Source organism: Daktulosphaira vitifoliae, unplaced genomic scaffold (assembly GCF_025091365.1).
Source record: "Daktulosphaira vitifoliae isolate Bord-2020 unplaced genomic scaffold, ASM2509136v1 Scaffold_1, whole genome shotgun sequence".
Taxonomy (NCBI): Eukaryota; Metazoa; Arthropoda; class Insecta; order Hemiptera; family Phylloxeridae; genus Daktulosphaira; species Daktulosphaira vitifoliae.
Window position 1 is genome coordinate 79,391,301 of NW_026099572.1, and position 21,176 is coordinate 79,412,476.

At 29.3% G+C, this 21,176-nt stretch overlaps 1 long non-coding RNA gene across 1 annotated transcript; it reads left to right on the forward strand.

Moving 5' to 3' along the window:
- Positions 1-533: 533 nt before the first annotated feature.
- On the forward strand, positions 534-7,367 carry LOC126894507 (uncharacterized). Its single transcript, XR_007701434.1, has 3 exons — positions 534-555; positions 660-812; positions 6,856-7,367. It is a non-coding gene; the product is annotated as an uncharacterized LOC126894507 (long non-coding RNA).
- Positions 7,368-21,176: the final 13,809 nt, after the last annotated feature.

The window sequence follows — 21,176 nt, forward strand, 5'->3', positions numbered from 1 at the left end:
ATGAAAACACTTATTTTTGATTTTAACAAAATTATTTGAGGATTATTTTCTTAATTTACTAGAGAATCCTTTGCACTAAATTCATATTGGATTTTATAGCTTAATGATAAGCATTATTAATTCTGTTAATGTTTAAATTTTTTATAAGAGACAAAAATAAACACATAATAAACAATATTAATATCTTCTTAAAACACTTATTTTTGTTTTTAACAAAATTATTTCAGGATTATTTTCTTAATTTACTAGAGAAAACATTACACAAGATGCATATTGGATTTTATAATTTAATTTTTTTATAATGAGACAAAAATAAACATTGCACCATAGCTAAAATTCTCAACATTTTCAAAAATCTCGTATAAATAATTCTGGTAATCTATAATTGATATGAATATGGATATATGTTTTTTTTTTAGTTGAAATAAATTGAATTTTACAAATAATAATTGAAATTCATATCTTTATTTGATCGGTTCCTTTTAATAACAATTGGCTCATTCCATTTTGCTACCTTAGATCTTCATGTATACATTTGCAAATATGAAATTTCCGGTATACATTTACACTTCTTTTTTAAACTATTCTTTCTGTTAATGCTTGATTGCATTTTGTGTACCCAATTAATTAATTAATGAATTATTTTGTGTAATTATTAGAATGTGGTATGTGTGGCTGTGTAATTCATTCGAAGTTCCATAGGTTCCATTATTACACTAAATGTTGTAAAGAGAGAATATGTAAATATTGTTATAAGTATCTAGAAATCTCTGGTCATGATAAAATATGTAATATTTGTTTCAGAGATGCAGGTAATAACTTTTGAACAAAAGTTTTTTTAATTTATAAAATTAATGACTTTTAATGTGCATTCGTTTTGTGGTATAAATGTAAATTTTAAGTATACTGAACAAACGGTATAAATTTAATAAAATAATAATTTTTTTTTTTTGCATTATTGAAAAGTATGCATATAAAATTTTCATGACCACTTATTATGGTTTTTTTTTTTAATACTTAAAATTTGTATTTATTAGTATTTTACCAAAAATAATACAAGAATTTTAACCACAAGGATCACTGGCTAAACTACCTCAGAGTATTTAGCCTTATCACAGTATCGAGCTCCACTTTGATGAACCTTTATTTCTCAACTACTTGAGGGAACAGATGAATAAAAACGTTAGAAAATTACAAAACAATGATCTTGTAATAATTTTTTTTAGTTATCTGGTAAATTTTTCGTACAAGAACGTAAAATGATGACTCTTTGCAGAATCGTTGAAATCGAAAAAAAATATGAACAACAATACTTTTAGTAAACCGTCTACTATCATAGAGGCGAGGACAACAGATACACACTAGCAGTTGCACGATTAACTGGGAGCAGATGCTGAAAGGATCAATGATCTTTATTTTAAGCCTAAATAACTTAGCGGCACTCAGTATGAGAAAAATTATACAATTCACGCAGATAAATCTGCATCACAGTAAAAGGGTCATCAGTGTATTGTTAAGGACCCTAACTAAAATACCCTTACAAATAGCACTTATTCAGAAACCATGGCTTAAAATTGTTTTAAAAACAGTCAGACAAACCATAGCCTTGTATTTGATTGATGATAAAACCAGCTTATTACATACTTTGTCCAGCGTAGACATGACAACTATTATAGTAACATTAAATAAAGGTCAAAATATTATAGTTGCCTCAGGGTACTATTATATTGATATTAATACATAATATTATATTATATAATGTAGTATTGATATAATATGAGTCCCCAGACTTAGTCGGTGACCTAATAGTGCTACTTAATTATTGTAATGAAGAAAAGTTAATAATCATCCTCTCATGATATGAAAAATTTACAATTTAGATAAAGGTTGGAACAATGCACTGAAAGGGTTGTAACTGTCCTTCAAAATTGTATTGTTTCAGCATACAAGAAAAATTGTCCTTTGGTAGAAAGTAATGGTATCGGACAATTAAGGCAGGATGCATTTTGATGGAACGCTAGCCTATTAAAATTAAGAAAGAGTTCTCGTAAACTCTTAAACAAAGCAAGGAAATCGGGTTTAGAACAACATTAGGGGAGTCCTATAGGGACTCTCAAAGTCAATACAAATCTGCATTGAAAAAGTTCAAAAGAGAGGTCTAGAAAAATATTTGTGGGAATTACATCAACTACCCACAGCTATTATACTTCTACGCTCACCAAGAAATGGATCGAACAATTCCATCAAAGCAATATTATTACCAGACGATACGTTCTCAAACAATAATAACGAAATTAAGTAAAATTAAAACTATATTAAAAATATTAAACTCAAAGCCATAAAAAATTAATGAAAAGTTCATTCTTCAAATCACTTCATTGATTAAACCTATAGTTTTATATGGTACTTTGATCATAACAACACTTATTATTGCTAGGAAACATTCTTTCAAAAATTGCTACTATAGCCATTACTGGGATGATAATTATAACAATAACGGTGGCACTGGAGACAATAATTGGAATACCTATTTTACACCTTCGGGTTAAAGCTCATTCCAAATTTAAAGCACTAAGACTCCAAAACTTATATGCTATAGATAGCGACACCGTAAAACTTGCTAAAGTACTAAAAGAGATAGACCAGAGTATATTTTGATAACCCTCGGATTGTAACAAACATGTTTATGCAAAATGACACTCCCTGTAAAGTTAAGATCTCAACACATAGGGAATACAATATAAACCAGCAGACTAAGATAGAAGGGTTTGTAATTTATACAAAAAAAGAACATCTTAAGAAAATAAATATCATAACTATTCTAAGCTATAATAAAGTTTCTCTAAAGGTACTTAGTAATAATCAGGTGGCTTTAAAGCTAGTCCTTGAATGCAGGGAAACTTTAGAATTACTAGCAAGGTTTAATAAATTTACAATAGTACAGATACCGGGGCACAGAGGTATGACTGGTACTGAAAAAACAGACTTTTTAGCGAGGAAAAGTGCAGAAAAAATTTATGTTGGACCAGAATCAGTGGTAAGACTCACGAAACAATCCCTCAATGTTCTACCTAAAACCTGGTATAGAGAACAACACAGTAAAATATTTGTGGGAACTATTAGGGAGGGCTGGCAAAATAACTCAAAAGACAAAAAACATAAAAAAAAATAAGAACATAAGGCACCGGCCTAAACCAGCGCCTCAGGTCCTCCTGTGCCGGGCGGCGTGGCTTCCTCTATCTCGGGCGTTCCGCTTCCTACTTTTTTTTTAAGATGGATTCGGCGAACTCCTGGACTATCCTCCACGCCTCCTGTCTCCTCAACATCAGGTCCACCATGGACCCGACTCGGATCGTGAACCCTAGTCGCGGGATTCCAAAGAGTTCCGCTTATAAACCCACGTCTCGCACCGGAAGAGGATGTGCAGAGCGCTATCAGCCTCTCCCGGGCGATTCGAACAGTGGTTGCACGTCGGCGCGGTTACTTTACAAATACGCTGCAAGTGCTCGTTAAATCAGCCGCGGCCGGACATCACTTAGTTGAGATGATAAGTCATCTCACCGTGAGTCCGGTCCAGCCGATCGGGTCCTATAAGGGACCTGGTTCACTCACCTTTCGTCGTTTCTTCCAAAAGGCGATCATTGTGGTACCCAGACAATCAGAAATGTTTTTCAAGACTCTCGGTCTACTACTCAAGAATCTTAATAACATGATTAGATATCAAATAAGCACACTGACTGGAATACTGACAAGACACCGTTATCTGCTTAAGTATCTTTACACAATGAGGGTAATAGTATCATCACTGTGCAGAAGTATGGAACAGAATAAGAAATTTAATTTTATATTATACGTGAATGTGATAACCTGGCCACACTAAACATTTGGGGAAATCTTTTCTTTGAAAAGAAGATATCAAAAACTTATAACTCAAATTGATACTTAATGAATTATATTAGAAAGACAGGAATCTTTAACATAATAACGTTTATAATATTAACGTTTAACGCACTTTATACAGAAATGATTATCATTAATCTTTATTACAAAAGTTAGAAACATTATTGTATGTCAACTACGAATGTTCCATGGTTAGCCAAGTTAAAAGTGATAACAATTAATAATTTGCGTGATTCTATCACTGTAATAATATTATTATGGGATATTACTTGTTAGGAGATTTGATGATAAATGAACTTATTTAATTAAAAACTCAACATATTCTAGACAAAGTTTCTATAATTGTTTTAATAATCTTAATTATACTACTACTTTTAGCTTCGATATGAAACTGAGAAGGTATTGGTTTTACTGCGATGTGTTTTTTTGTGTGTGTGTGTGTCTTATACCAATTTTTCTCAGCTCTTACCGAACCGATTTCTTTCAACGATACATCAAAAGATCACATATCATATCAAGTCGAAGACAAGACTATCAAAAATTGAAAAAATTTCCCTCGTTCTCCGTAAATGGGGGAAATCTCCGAAAAAATTACAAATTTAAAAATGGATAATTTTCAAAATTTTTTCAATTTTTTTTACTAAAACCTGCAGCAACTTTTTTAAAAATTAACATATCAATATAATTCTTTTTTTTATAGATGCATGATGTCATTACCTATCATTTGGTATTTTTTTTTTATAAATCTGACTTTTTACCTGCCCACAGGAGGGGATTCAAAATGATAACTTTTTCACAAAAAATTGACTTTTTCAACTTAAATTTTGAAAGTGTTCCGGAAAATCTGACATTTTTATATATATCTTAAATTAAAGCTAATGTTATGTACTTTATTATTTATAAAAAAAATTTTCTTTAAAACTTATCTATAAAATGACTATATTCATATTCAAAAAATTAATTTTTTTAAATATTTATTGTGATTACGAAAAAAAAACATAAAACATAAATATAGTTCTACATTGTAAAAATTGATTTAAAAAACCCAGCACAGGGGGGTCGCGGCACAGTGGTGACGTGGCATAGATGGATCAAGTATAATGATATCTGACAGTGATTAAAATCACTATCATAAAAAACGCTTCGATGCAAATCTTTAGATAGTGTTTAATTTTAAAAAATTGGTGGATTATTCCAAAAGCTTCATAAACTGCTAGTTCCTTATTAATATCCTGATTAAGATAAAGTATGTCGAATGAAAAAGGGATTATTAAAAAATAGTATTTCCCATAAAAAAATTATATTGATCAATACACTTTTCAATAAGTTATAGCATTATAAAGTTAAAAATGTAAAAAATTAAATTGAGAATTTTCACACGATAATAGCATTTGGTAGCCATTTTCACCGTGAAGACAAAATAAAGTCCGAAATTGTTTTTTTACATAATAAAGAATATTACATTAGCTTTAATTTAAGATATATATAAAAGTTAAGTTGAAAAAATTAATTTTTTTTGAAAAAGTTGTCATTTTAAATCCCCCCTTGTGGGCAGGTTAAGGGTTAAATTAATGAAAAAAATATACCAAACGAAAGGTAATAATATTACACAACTATATAAAAAAGAATTATATTGATATGTTCATTTTTGAAAAAGTTATGGCACTTTTAAGTAAAAAAAATTGAAAAAATTTCGAAAATTAGCGATTTTTAAATTTGTAATTTTTTTGGAGGTTTCCCCCATTTACGGGGAACGAGGGAATTTTTTTCAATTTTTAAGGGTAATGTCTTCGACTAGATACGATTTGTGATCTTTTGACGTATCATTGAAAGAAATCGGTTCGGTGAGAGCTGAGAAAAAGTGGTAACAGACACAAAAAAAACATCTTAGTAAAACCAATACCTTCTCAGCTTCGCATCGAAGCTAAAAAAAAATGTATAAAGTGTTATGTAGATCATAAGTTATATGTGTTGTCAGTTAGATCTGTTCCACTCTGTTTAGACAAAATTTACTTATTTCATAAAATGTCAATATTTCTTTTCAAAGTCTAGATTTTTGAATACTTTAATGTCTCACAATTTCTGTTGTTAATATGTGAATTTTAATATAATCTCAAATTTTAATATAAACCAATATGTTTCAATTTTTTATCATTGAATAAGCAGTTCGAAAATACTTTATTTGTTTAAGAGAGCTATCCCGTAATTATTGCAATTTGGTTTATTAACTTTTTTATGTATTGAATTTAATGTATTCACCATTGTCTGCCATTCTCTTGGCATTCTCTTGGCATTTTTATCGTCGTTTAAACCTTCTGAATTATCTTTTAATATCATATAGTAATTTTTTATCCACCTTCTATTAAAATTTTCAACTGAGTATGGATATATTTTCTTTGAAAATTGTTTTTCAATATATTTCATTGTACATCCATTACAATTAATTTGTTAATATTTTTCTTTCTTTGATTTAATCCATGGATTGGTTCGCAGTCATCTTCCAAGATTTATTAATTGTCATCTTACTTATTCATTTACACGTAAGCAGCATCCTATATGAGACTGAATAAGGCCTATATTTACTAAATATTTAATTAAGTTTGTATCCAGATTAAATATTTTATTATAATACATACTAATTTTGGAGATTTCAAAACTATGCACTACTATGTCTAACATTTATGAGTTTAACAATCCATTTAGTATAAATTTGTCAAACTTACTTCAGAAATTATTATTTAAGTTATACATTTAATTAAGTTTTAAATAATTGAAATAATATATCCAACGAAATATATATTATGTAATATAAGTAAAACTGATTCACTCATTTTCCTCATAGCAGAAAAATATCTAAACAAATAATATGGTTTTCAATACATCAGAGAAAACATATTAAAATATTTACTGGTAATGAGTACTAAATATTAGTGGTATTAATTTATTAATTTATAGGTAATAAAGGATACAAAAAAGCTGTAATTGTTCCGTGCGCAAATTGCAATGAAAATAAAGCAAACCATAATGTTTCTTCAAAATGCATACATTATTATTGTAAAAAGTGTACAGAAGAAAAAGTCAAAACTCATACAAAATGTAATCATTGTTATGAGTATTTAAAAGCTCGAACTTTGAAAAGTTTGTTTCTTCATTAAATTTTATTTGATTAAAGTAAATTTGATCACTAAATTCAAAAAATTGTCGTATATGGCCAATTGTTTGGCATATACGTATATTTCATTATAATGTAATTGATAATTATCAATGAAAAATTTATAATCTTTATTTTATATTACTTGTAAATAAATAAATAACTTATCTGTCATAAGATGTAAACTGTTCAACACAACTTCTTATTATTTATATATATGTCAATTTATCCATTGTTAAATATGCTATCTCAATATAATAATTATGTAATGTATAATTAAATACAATAATCTAAAAAGATCACTAAAAGCGCTGACAACAATNAATTAAATACAATAATCTAAAAAGATCACTAAAAGCGCTGACAACAATATCCCTAGAATGGGGGTACTGTTATTCACTATAAAAAGCACTGAAATCTTTTCTGACACCAGTTCGCTTTCACCGAATTCAAATAAGAAAATAATTGTTAGCCACAACCCCGTGTTGTTGTCGGCTATCTTTTTATGCGTCTTGCTTACATACATACGAAAAGAATTTGTTTTAATTTTTTATCTTGTGACGAAGCACGAATCCAATACCTCTAAGTATATATAACAATATCGAAATATTTATTGAATTATCTCACAGCAATTTGCAAGAAAAAAGAAATAAGTAAATTTATGTTATCCCAATTATTTAGAGTTAATAAATTTGAGTAAAGGATAACAAAGCAATAGATCATTTATTAAATTAATATCTTAAAGTGTTAATTTTGACTAGCTGGTTAAAATATTATACATAATCACGTTATATGGTATTCGTGAACTGGCTCCGCCGTTTCGTGGCCTCTTAGAAAAAATATTAGAAACTAACCAGACAAAAATCTATTTTACCTCAATTAGAGTTACTGCGTTTATTATTTTTATATCTACTTGTCTTTGTCGTTCCAAACCCTCGAACCATACGACCCAATAGAACCACAACATCAGGTTCTCACCATATACATCCCAATCCGTTTTTTCCATTTTTATTTTATTAATTTTGTAATTTGAATTATAACAAAGCTTATTTAATGTTTTGGCTTCTTAAAAATATATTAATGATATTTCTAAACTATTATCTGTAAAAAAATTAAAATCTAAATTATAAACTTTTAAGCTTATTATAAAGTGAAAAACTGTATACTATTTTTTTTGTAATGAATATGGTTTACTTGATTCAGTCATAGCATATAAGTATTATTTTCAATAGTCATGTTATACATGTTACGATTACTTTATTATCAAATTACTTAATGCTTTTTTATATCATATTTATATATGTATTAATGTATTAAACACATTTCTTAATGAATTCACATAACCTAAGTAGAAATTTTAAATTCCTATTTTATCTTATTCCACTGCCATAATGTAGGTATATAACTAATTAATTGTTTACATAGATGATTGGCTAATTTATAACAAAAATAGTCTAGAGATATCATATAATACGTGTAACATTGTCGCTTAAGAACTTCTTTTCTTGATAATCTTAATAATACAGAAATAACGATAAAAAACTAATTTTGGTAAAAAAAAACCCAGCACAGTTGAGTTATGGCACAATGGAGACGTGGCATAGTTGAGACAAGTATATATATCTGATTGTGTTTAAAATCACTATCATAAAAAACGACTCAATGGAACTCTGTAGTTCTTAATTTTAAGAATTTTGTGGATTATTCCAAAAACAACATCTATTCCCATTTTCTTAATAATATCCTGACAATAGTACTTTGATTTATTAGTATAATTTATGAATAAATAATTATAGTAATTAAATTTAGTATGAAATAGATAATTTGTATATCAGTTCAATATTTTTATAGATATTTTTATGAAAAACTTGAATAAGAATATTGATAAAAGATTATGGTTAAAATCAACCAATTCATTTTTCAACTATATATATTACTAATATTCTTTAGACAACAATTTAACTATTTGAGTTCTTTAACTGTACCAATAATTTTGGTACTGTTAAATATAGTTAGGTTTTTTAGTATTTATATGATTTCTTCAACGCATATTCATTTAAAATTCATTTATATCAATGTGGACAATGATTGCTATTGTTTAATGATCGATTAAAACACGGTTGACAAAAATAATTTTCAATCCAAAAAGATGTTTTTTTTATTTTACAATAATACTAATAATAAAATCATACAAATTGTTACCAATTTTATAATATTTTTTACAAATTGGAAATTACTTAGTAATTTTTGTAATGTATCTTTTACATTACTGTACCAAGGTCATTGTAAAAACAAATGGAATTTAAATTCAGCTATCGTCGAACAGATTTCTTTCAATGATACATCAAAAGATCACAAATCGTATGTTATCGAAGACATTGCCCTCAAAAGTTGAAAAAACTTCCCTTCTTCTTCGTAAATTGGGGAAATCATAAAAATGTAATAAATTATTGTACAAAAACTCTTTTTAAAGTGTTTTTAAGAAATTAGTGCAAACTGTATAGGCGTATTAAGAAAAAGATGTTTAGGGAACCAATCCCCCTAAGTTTTTTCCCAAAATATTTATTTTGACTTTAAACCCTGTGTAACTTTTTATTTTTATTTTAAAACGCCTTAAGGAGAGTAGTGAAGAGGCCACTGATTTTCATAAAAATTATAAACATCTAACTAACATAGAATATAAAGTTAAACTAATTTTTAATTTTTTGGTTCTTTTAAGTCATGAAATACGAATTTGACATATTGAACTAGCATAAATTGTCGTTTTTATCAACTAACAAATGCAATGAATAATTATCGCATCGGTATTATTAAGGTTTTTTACGCATGAGGAACGAGATTCGAACCTTGCCCACCACAATTTCTTTCTTTGCACTTTCTTAATTTGTTTATTGAAAAAATGTCTTAATTTTTTTTATTTTTACCTCATTTAAACTTATTAACTTAAATGAATATCAGGGACCCCTTAACTGTAGTTTTCCCTTCTAAGAATGAATTTTTTAGTCATATTAAAATTATTTTACTATATAGTTTTTATTTTGTGCCTATCATAAATTTCGAGAAATGTTTTTCAACGATACGCGAAATTATAACTCGTAATTGAAGATATTACTCTCAAAAATTGAAAAGAATTTCCCTATTAAAATTCAAAAGTTACTTAGACCAATTTTTTTATATAGACAAAATTTAAATCATAATTTCTAATATTTTTTAAGTATTTTAGGTCAAATTTAGACTTGATATGATAATAAATTTCAACTACAAAGTTATACAATTTTACTTTGTTACTTTTTAATTTCTTGAATCTATTTGTATGGTCTACTTCAGTCTATAGTATTCCAAATTTATTGGTAACATGATACCTTATAAATCATTTCTAAAAAGAATTATTTTGGGTTTCACCTGAATTAAAAATTAATTTTTCCAATTATAATTTTATAATTATAATTATAATTTTTATAATACGCTTAATTTAGTATATTTTTAGTTTCGATGCGAAGTTAAGAAGTTATTGGTCTTGTGATGGTTTGCGTTTTTTTTTATGTCTATCCATAAAAATTCTTAGCTCTCCATGGACTGATTTAATGATGAATACGTCAAAAGAACCCAATTTTAATCTAGTTGAACTTATAAATTAACCAAATAATGAAAAACCCCTTAATTTTTGATATTTATACAAATATTTCAAGATTACGCTACTGTAAAAAACGGCATTTTCAAAAAACATTTTCTGCATTTTAAAACTGCAACAACATCTTTATAAACATTGATGCTAATGAAATTTTAATAGAGTACCCTAGATAAAATATTCTTTCATCGGGTTAGCTTTTTATGACAATCCAATGAAAAACATAAGTACAAGTAGGGTTTGAAAAAAACCACCCATACATGTTAAATTATTTTTTATAACACAGATTTTGGATATGTTTCGGAATGACTGCGTTCTTTAAACTTACATCAAATTAAAGATTTTGAAATGTACTATACGATTTAAAAAAAAATTATCCCGGCGACTGTTCCACTATGAGAAATTAGCCATAAAAGTAAAAAAAAATTCAACATTTTTTTTATAAAAATAATTTATTTAAAGTATGTATTTTTAATATTAAATATCTTCATAAATAATAGGAGTATAGAAATTGATTTTATACTAAAATACGCTAAAAATCATATCACTACAATGAAACTACTTTTAATCAAAATATACTTTGTTAAACCACATTTTTGCGCTAATTCAAATCTACAATAAGATTTTTTCCAGAGCCTCTTATTTTAAGATTATTATTAATTTGTAAAAACGAGTATTTACATATAAATATTGATTTTAATTTGTAATATATTAAAAAATATCTGTGCGAAATTTCAATTCAAAACATAATTATGTTTAATCTATTTTTTTCATCCTTTAAGTTGATTTTTATGAAAGTTGATAACTTAAAAATGTTGAACTTTTAATTAAGTCCAACTTGCAAGATTTAAAATGTTATTTCAATAGAAAATTTTATTAGAATTAAAAAAATGGTTTTGTTTAGATTGATATATAGTCAGGAACTTACATAATTACTATTAACAGCAAATTTATGGAAAAATTCCAACATTTCTATTACTCTTTTACTACTATTAACTCTTGGTGTTTAAATAGATACTACAATTGATATATACAGAACTATATTCTGTATAGTTATCTTATAGTATTTTATAGTATACTGATTGGTTCACCAAAGATTTCGTCCACTAATGTGTTGTTGAATTTCATTTTACACTATATTTTTTTATATGTAAATTCTCGTTTTTAACTAATTAGTCATGATATCAAAAATTAGAGCTGATAAAACAAATCTTATTGTAGATTTGAAATCAGCGCGAAAAATCAATCAAAAAAAATATATTTTTGACTCTAATGAAAATTCCTTGAAGACCATTTATTCATAATTAACAAAAAAAATATTTTATGAACATTTTTACATCAAGCCCTTCAATTTTTATACACGTTTGCCACAGAAGTTACGAAATATACATCTACTTAATAATTTTTATAATTTCTCCGTAAAAATTATAATACTAAATTATTCAATATCAATTTCATACTACATTTAATTTTTATTCATATATTATACTAATAAATCAAAGAACTACTAATCAGAACATAATCAAAGAAATAGAAGTATATATTGTTTTTGGAATAATTCACCAATTTCATAAAATTAAAAAATATCTACAGATTTGCATCGATGCATTTCTTATGATTGTGATTTTAATTACTGTTAGATATCATCTATAATTGTCCCAAATATGCCACATCTTCACTGTGCCGCGACCCTACTATGCTAACCTTTTTAAAAATAAATTAATTTAAAAGTTAAGTTGACATATTGTTGAATGTTAACAAGACATTGAACCAAAAAGAAATTAAGTTTACGTAAAATTTATTTGTATCTGTTTGTAAAAGTTAACTCAACTTATTTTTAACTTTTTTATAATCTTTAAATTACTTAAAAATTCAATCAAAACATTTAGTTGTAAAAGGACATATGATCAAAAAAAAAATCATTTTAGAATATACGTTATATAGTTTATTATAAAATTACGGTTGTCGCTAGTTCAAAAAGACACATGTTTTTTTTATTATAATAAATTATTTAGCTCGAGGACTCTAAATTAAACTCAATGCATGTACAATTAATTCTAATTAATTAGATGAAAATTAATCACTGGACTTTAACTGGTCGTCTAACCGTCATGCCCCCACTACACTAGTCTCATAGAAATACATGGATGGTTGAAGCCCAACTTCCGTCAAACATTTATTCGTTAGTCGGTGAGCCCGCAGGATGTCATAACAAAACGACATCATGGTGCTTAAAAGGTAGAAACGATGTACCATTATGTTGTTACTATAACCCGAATGATCGCATTTGTGGTATAAAAAAATCGTTGTTGAAGTAGCCATCGGCTGTGCAGAGTATCGGTTGACGGTGACGACGACTACAACGGTGGCCAAGAGGATAGCAAGAAGAACGGGAGAGGCGCGAGGGGGAGTTAAAAAAAAATAATAACATTAATATATAATAGAATTCTATGTATAGAACGTGTATAATTCATCTCGTATAGAATAATAGTGTTCTTTTAACACATTTGTAACACACAATGGGACCCAACAAGCCAAAACAATTTCGTCGAGATCGGTCTGCGTTAAGACGACGATGAAAATATCATCACTTGTATACATATAAGCCAACACACTTGTACATGAGAGCAATACGTCGTACTCCTTCCAGACGTAGAGGTGTTACACAATGTGTCGTCGGCCTGTGAACACATACACAGTAGTCGGTGGGTAATTTTGCTGTGTAATTACCCGGGTGCTCCTGTTTCATTTATTAACTGGAGTGCCGAGTACACATATAATAGTAATATTATATAGTCACACGCTGAGCCGTCGATATACTTACACGGACTATCCGAAGTACAGACGGACGCACATTCCACCCCGGACCTATCACCACCACACTATTGTACCCAGTGGCTGGTTGGCACGTCTGGCATCCGACAGCCGCGACAGGGAAGAAACAATAACGAAACTATAGTTAAATAATAAAAAAAAATGTAACAAATAATACCCAGTCTAAAACGAATACGGCGTTTACCTGCTGGTGAACAAAAAGTTAATTAAACGATGACGGCGTTAAAGAGAGTCTACAGAAGACTGTTTGAAAAAATTTAACTAGTGTCTATTTTTTTGAGAAATACTATTACTTTATTATTAATTACTTTTAAAATAATATATTTTTCTTTCACACTAATGTCGTTTAAAAATAAAATAGATTAAATTACTATTAATTTTGTTTCTATTGTGGTATCACGTGTTAAAATCGTTATAATTAATTACTCGTAGACTGTAGTAAAACGATTGCAACATGATCTTAAAATGGGCCGAATACAAATTTTTAACGTTACTCCCGTACTAGTGAATAGAGTAATCTCCTCCAGTGTACTGCCTGGTAAATTTAGTTTTGCCACTGATAAAGATATATTATCTGAGGTTTTAGTGCGAGCTGCGTTGATGACGCCATTTTTGTAATACATAAAATAATACAATAGCTAAAAAGTTGTAGATTAAAATTCTAGAACCATTCTTAACGACTAAAATACACAATTTTGTTTTTGACTCTCGCCAGACAACCGGATTGCCGTTCTTTGTATCGCCAAATTATCCAAATGTTTGGCCAGTGCAATCAGTGGCCTTATGGACTAATGAACACGTGTAAGTAACTCACGTATAAGTACAAAACAATGAATTGGCAAATCGTGGCCTTATTACAGAAATGTTTCCTATTTTTTATTTTCCACATTATAAGGTTTTTTCGTACTGTCGATTACTGAGCCGTGACCTCATGCACTCGGCAGTCCATATACGTACAACACAGCCTCATACCGTCCAGCAGGCACGCGTTTATTTATTTTTTAACTATACACGCTATGGTGTATTGCAGGAGCTACACTAGAAGGAAATGAAAAATAATGTATATGTTGGAAATCGCTGTGGACCCGTGGAATGTGGACCAACCATTATCACTAGTCCTTGGTTTTCTGATAGAAAATACCGAGGCCGGTGTGTCTCGTGAACCGAAGTATCATAGTTGGCTGGGTGGTAATATATAATGCACGCCCGTTACGCCCGACGAGCCCGGTAACCTTGTACTAAACCGACAGCCATTGTAATATTCGTATAAAAAATGCCGTTCAACCAGCGCTGAGCGTACTCTAAAATGTAAAAACTCCAACACACGATCTATTGCGAAACGCAAATGCATTTTAAAATGTAATAAAAGAAAGATTGACTTGATTTTAAAATTATATTTATTAGTTTTCCGGGCAAATTTATACATAGATATTTAATGTTCTAACACTAATTTTAATTAAAAATGATTTATTTTTACTCTGTAAATCTTGTAATCGTTGAAAAATTATATTATAAATAAATTACATAATTTTTCCTGTACATGTCCTTCACCGAATTTTTCACGAGGCGTTAACCTCTCGTTAAATTCCCTTGTCGCACAGTGTCCAAATACAATATTTCCGCTAGTCTTTCATTACAATGTTGAAATAACCTTCGCAGTCAAAGTTCAACTAGAAAATAAATTAAAATACACATTTAAATAATACTAATCATTCATAAATCTTATTTTAGTATACTCATTAGAAATTAATACACACTAGTTATACAGGGTGGCCCACCACTCACTGACAACTTAAATAACTTTTGATCCAGTAAATATTTTTAGCTGATTTTTTTTTTAAANATACATTTAAATAATACTAATCATTCATAAATCTTATTTTAGTATACTCATTAGAAATTAATACACACTAGTTATATAATTAATTAATTTACCTATGATGTCTAAACGAACGATTTGATTAACATTGTTAACCTGTTAAAAGCTTGAAACTTGATCCAAAACTATGACNTTAATTCATTTACCTATGATGTCTAAACGAACGATTTGATTAACATTGTTAACCTGTTAAAAGCTTGAAACTTGATCCAAAACTATGACATTCGCTTGATTTTAACATCAAATTTAAATAAGCTTATTTTTTTTTTTAAGTGATAGATATCGTTTCTTAGTTATGTTGTCGACAACCGTTAATTTAAAGGTTAGGTTATTTATGAAATTAGTCAATTCTTAAGTGTTTTTTACAAACATTGAAATATAAATAATGATATTTTCTTCTTCTAAAAATTGTACAAAATCGTATGAAAGTTCTATTCTAATTGCTATTTATACTAACAAACATCAATAAATTTGATTCCTTCAAAGGAAATATATCACGTGAATTATTAGGAGTATTTATATAATTCGTACATCAAATAAACAAATATTTTCCTAACTTAAACTAAAAGGTTTAATTTGAGAAGCACAAAAATGAAAGAGAGTCTAGATAATTGTTATTCAGGTGACAAACTTTCTTTCGATAAAATATATGCCAAACGTGTTAAAACTATGTAACAAAATATACAGTGCCACAATGTCTAGCTGTCGTGTGTCACACATTTTGAGTTAATAGCTCTGAATGGAACAACAAACTAAAAAAAAAAAAATGACCGGTCGACAAACAATTTCCACGTTATTCAATCACCCGCAGAGAAAGTGTTTTCCTGTGTACTTTTTTGCTACCGATTTTGCCCTTGTCCCTCTCAAAGATATCTCCCACCAGCTCTCTCTATTATGGACTATTACACGTGTTTGTCGTTATTTTTTTTTGCCAACTGCCGTTTTCATAAAAAGTATTAGGCAACACACTGTTTGACAAGTATCCATCTAGAAGCAAAATCATTCATGATTTGGCAATTCGTCAATTTACTTTTAGATACTAATAATTTTCTTTTCGTGTTGTAATATTTGGAAAATATCGATCGTCGCCACCATCAAAGTGATTGATATTATTGTTTGTAAAAATGAATCATAGGTACAAATTTTGTAAATAATAAAATTTACAGTCAATTGAAATAAACATATTATCCATAATGTTACATCAACATTTTTTTTATGAATACATTAAAATGAAATTTGTATTTTATATAGTCGTCCTCAATGTTGAAGATATTCATTGGAAAATCAATTGGACCGTAAATTAGTCAAGTAATTCTGTAGGTATCATTTACAGAAAATAAAATAAATAATTGTCGGACGGCTACACGTACTGTATTGTCACAACAGCTATTGAGTAATAAAATTACTAGAAAAAATGTTGTCGGAAATAATATTTTAGATCATTCTAACTTGCATAAAAAGGTATTTTGTTGTCACGTAAGATTATCCATAAAAATAATTGCATATATTTTATAAAATAAGAAACACAATATTATTTTTTAGTTGAAGTAGAAAGATACAAGATTAATACATTTAAGGCATTAGGCTTTTGTCAGTTACTATCTTCAGTTCTTTCGTTGGAGAGCACATTATATAGTGTAGGTGGTGCTTGGCTGCGCAGTACACGAGGATGTCTCCTGAAATTCGTGGGCCAACCCACCCCGGTGTTAATAAAGGAACGATACCACACAACTAGATAAAAACTATTAAAAATCCTACTGCGCACTTTTTAATGTGAAATTGTATCGCGACACTTTTGATGTACGCGTGCGATATGTTTTTGTCGGTACAATTGTAATATTATTTTATCATTGCGGACGCGATTAATATAAACAAACACGAGTGAACCTTAAGAACTACATGAAAAACAACAAACGCATTTTTTATGTGTAAAAAAACCATCTTGTTTATAATAAGATTAGGTACACTGTGTATCCACCGTTGTTATTTTACTGATACTCCGACACGTGAAATATTAACGCGTTTGCGGTAAACTGTAAATAGACCGTTATTTGCGGCGCGTTTGAGTCGCGGGGGAGTAAGACCACATTCCGGCCGGCGGATCGCATTACCGCAGTTGTACTACATGGATTTTGCAACGGCGTTCAATAGGTAGTTGTTTATGACGGACCAGTATGCGGTGCGTTTCAAGACTGCGGTGGTGAGAAAGAAAACAAAAATTATCATCAAAGAGACCGAGTTACGCGAAGAAGACGCCGCTCGGTCTCGGCTGCACGTGTTCTGCTCGTTGAAAAGACACGCCGCCGCGGTACGGCTCGAGCGTGTCTACAAACTGTAAAATCGCGTATTTCATGACATTTCGAAACGCACATTATGTGGGTAAACATCTTGTTTAACCGCGTCCAGCAGGTACACAAGCCACGGTGGCGCATTCGATGCGGATCGAGTGATTTTTACTACGCCACTGGCCGCAGTGTCAAAGGGGCCGATCCCGAGCACCGTCAATCGTTTGTCCACAACCATCGTTTTGACACCGACCCCCGTGCGTAACACGAGATACGCGTTTGCAGTGCTACCGTATTCTTTCACATGATAACAGGCCGACCCGCCGACCTCAGGCCGCAAAAAGAGTTTATTAGCAAATTAATAGACACTTTTACCACAAATGTATTTTTCCGCGCCAATGACATTTATTGTGCTCACGTGTTAAGACCCGTTACGCTGGCAAATTTATTGCTCAAACCGCTGCACCTGGTGGTGGCCAATGTTTTACTGGAATCCCTACTAATTTCATTTCCCTAATAAAACACAATGCATTGGCGGCCATATATTTTGCACGCCTAAATGTATAAACATTTTTTTTAATTTACCACCTATTTAGGTATTGAGCACACGTTAAAAAATTACTTCTCCGTACTTTATGACTAAAATTAAAAACTCACTCAAAAACATCACTCAAAATTGATTATCCAAAAATTAAAAATATTAATGGTGAATTGTGCTATTTTTTTTTTTTTACTGGTGTTTATAAAAAAACTAATCGTTTTAGCAAAATATGCATTTAAAGTGCAAAAATACATGAATGGCTCTTTATTCCTGTAGAACATTAGTAAAATTAAAAAAAAAAACCATATCAATAAAAGTATAGTTTTGATTTTGTTTATGAGTAATCTAAAAGTGGATACAAATGAACTATCGAAAGCGAGTCTACTTGATTAAATACTAAATGAACTATTGAAAATCTATCTAATACAAATATCAGTTTTATAAACATACCCGATTAATGGATTTTGAAGAACTTTAAGTTGTCTTAACGTTTTTAGATTAAATTTTGTTGTTTAAAATTGTGAAATTCACTCGATGAGAAAATAATTTTGTAAAATTTAGTTTTGAATTAATCTGGAAATTAATTATTATACATCTTATCACAACAGGGCTATCTATAATAACATTAGCGCACTAGATTATTCACACAAAATTATTTCAAAGTATCACAACATAATATAATTGATATTCTCATTTTTAACTATAACTGTTTACAAAAAGTTACTGACGAAACTTAATTTTGCTTAATGTATACAAAAAATACATTATGGACTGCAAATGGCAGATTTTCATTGTTTAAAAGAAATCGTTGGCGTGCACCGATTTCTATTGAAGATGATTTTTAGACATTTCAATGAGTTTCTCTACATCTTCTATGATCGCTAGCATTCAAAATAATCGCACTATTATTACTTATTTTATTTGCAACGCTGATGACAGATAATTTTTCACTAAATTGTATGATGTATATTTTTTGTAACAATTTTATTCAATTTTATTTAAATAATTACTAAACATATTTATGTTGGAAATATAATTTCGATACGAATATCCACAAATTCACTATTTTTTTTTTCAAACATTTTTTTTTTAAGTTTTCACGGATAATCATGACTTTGTATCGACGCAATTTGTCTTCGAACTGATTCAAACACAGAAAACAGCAATAGTACTAAAAAAAATAAACAAACAACATAAGGTCACATACGGGCAGGATATTTTTTTCATTCGCTTTTTTTTTTTTTGCCTTTTTGCAATTGCAACGACCCGTTGAGTGCCTTACGACTTGGGAGGTTCGAACAATTTGTCAACGCGGGAGTTTTTTCTTTTCTATTTTTTTTCCCGATAAAACTAACGTATTGAAGGTATAGCGTTGGATAAAAGTAATGAAAAAATCTAGAAAAAAGTAACGTCGCGCGTCCGAAAATCCTCAGCGGGAGGGAAAAAGTAAGGTTGGGTTGTGAGGGTGAAAAAAAATGCGAATTGCGTATGCTGTTTATTTATTTAAGGCTACGTACAAACTAAGAAAAAACATATTGGGCCACGTCGATATAAATCAATTACTGCATTCAACACAGTGCAAAATAGTGTCTTGGTGAAAAAAAATCTGCAATTGTTCCTGCGTTCGTTCTTCATAGGAATTATATTTGTAAATCCTATGAATCTCAGGGTAACATTGAAAAAACTCGCCGTATTAAAAACTGATCACACACACTGTTTTCCTGAACATCCAATCGTCTCTGTGACCCGGCGCTGTACCGGTAAGATGAACACTTTCTAGAAGCTGTACGGAATTACATCGATGTAAAGTGGAAAAGGGAACATAGACTAATAATAATAATAATAATAGGCTATATAACATTAGGCCATTATATATATTTAAGGTATTATAATAGGCTATAAAGAGTAGAAGGTAAAAAACGGTACGAGTTGTCGGGCTGTGTGGTATTGAGCTGCACTCGTTGCGTGGCACGGTCCGCTGAACATCTCGAAACCTTTTGTTTGGCTTCGTTTCCCGTGAAAGTCCTTACTTTCGATTCGTCACGACCCACCATTTTTTATTTATAGGTATAGATATTTTTTCTACCTCTGCTGTTGCTACTAGATTTCATCGCGTTATAAATCTTTTTCACTTGGATACAACTCTTGTAGGCATTATCAATATATTCACTAGATTTTTTGATGACTTTACCGTCTTGTCCAATCTACAACGTCTTGACGACCGGTTGAAGTGTATCTTTAAATATAAAACACGTTTACAATACATTGTAATTTCTTTTTTAATTATATGGTAATTTGTGTAAATCAAATAAACGTAAAATATAATATACAAATTTTTCTAATAAGGAAAAAATACTGTTAGTTTCCATATGACGATTTAAAATAATAACTAGATATTCATAAACAAAAATAAATTATTATTAAATTATAGTATTAATTTAAACACTCAAGTACTAATTAATCCGCATAATCAAAATTACTAAAGTCGAATTTTGTGTACACAAACGTTTTTGGTCAAATTCAATATAAACCATGAAATCTCAATCTTAAATTTCTTTCGGGAGAACAATTTTTTAACGGTAATTTTTATGTAATATCGATCTTACATCATAAATTAATGTCAATTTGTATTGTTTATTTCGAGAACATTTCACAAGAAAATTTACGTTCAGTTTATTTGCTAGTAGAAATACAACAGGTCAATTATGTTGATTTCTAACATTACATTAAAGGAAATCATTAAAACGCATCGTTTCGACTTGAGACTTGAGTATAAATATTCCTGCGTTATGATAATTTTCATTCGTACATAATTTCAAAGTTAATAAATACATGTAATTGTTATTAATGAAAATAACTCGACTGAGGGCACACAAAAAACGACGACAAATGTAACAAAAAAAAACTCCTAATAAATAAATAATATATAACGAAGGAAAACTGCATCCACTACTCAT